Below are 1011 nucleotides of genomic sequence, written 5' to 3'. Positions count from 1 at the left end.
TTTTTTTTTTTTTTTTTTTTGTAGAGGAAAGGTCTCCTTATGTTCTCCAAGTGGTTTCAAACTCCTGGGTTCAAGAAATGCTCCCACTTTGGAGTCCCAAAATTTTGGGATTACAGGCATGAGCCATTGAGCCTGGCCTAGATTTTGCATTTTAACAAGCTGATGAAGACTGGCAATTAAAAAAGAAAAAAAATTTTTTTTTTGACTTGGAGTCTCACTCTGTCGCTCAGACTGGAGTACAGTGGCATGCTCCTGGCCACCACAACTTCGACCTGCTGGACTCTGGTGATCCTTCTGCCTCAGCCTTCCAAAGAGCTGGAACTACAGGCGCGCGCTACCATGCCCGGCTAATTTTTTATTTAATGTAGAGATGAGGTCTCATTAAGTTGCCTGGCTGGGTCTCAAACCCACGGGCTCAGGCAATCCACTCGCCTCTGCCTTCCAAAGTGCTGGGATTACAGACTGAGCCACCAAGCCCAGCCAAAAAAAATTTTTTTTGAGTCGGAGTCTCACTCTATTGCCTAGGCTGGAGTGCAGTGGCCTGCTCACAGCCACCACAGACTCAACCTGCTGGACTCCGGCGATCCTTCCGCTTCAGCCTTCCAAGTAGCTGGAACTGCAGGCATGCACTACCACGCCTGGCTGATTTTTGATTTATTGTAGAGATGAGGTCTCGCTAAGTTGCCCAGGTGGGTCACGAACCTGTGGGCTCAGGCAATCCAACATGTGTTTTTTTTAATTTATTTTTATTTATTTATTTTGAGTTGAAGTCTCACTCTGTCACCCAGGCTGGAGTGCAGTGGCACGCTCATGGCCACCCCAGTGTCGACATGTTGGGCTCAGACGATATTTCTGCCTTAGTCTTCCAAGTAGCCAGAACTACGGGCTCGTGCTACCATGCTAATTTTTTATTTATTTATTTATTTTTTAAGTTGGAGTCTCACTTTGTTGCCCAGACTAGAGTGCAGTGGCCGCTCCCGGCCACCGCAGCCTCGACCTGCTGGGCTCCAG

This window comes from Carlito syrichta, unplaced genomic scaffold (genome assembly GCF_000164805.1).
Source record: "Carlito syrichta isolate Samal-C Ts95f unplaced genomic scaffold, Tarsius_syrichta-2.0.1 Scaffold115619, whole genome shotgun sequence".
In the NCBI taxonomy this organism is placed as follows: Eukaryota; Metazoa; Chordata; class Mammalia; order Primates; family Tarsiidae; genus Carlito; species Carlito syrichta.
The sequence above is the reverse complement of the archived record's forward strand: the minus strand, read 5'-3'. Positions refer to the sequence as shown.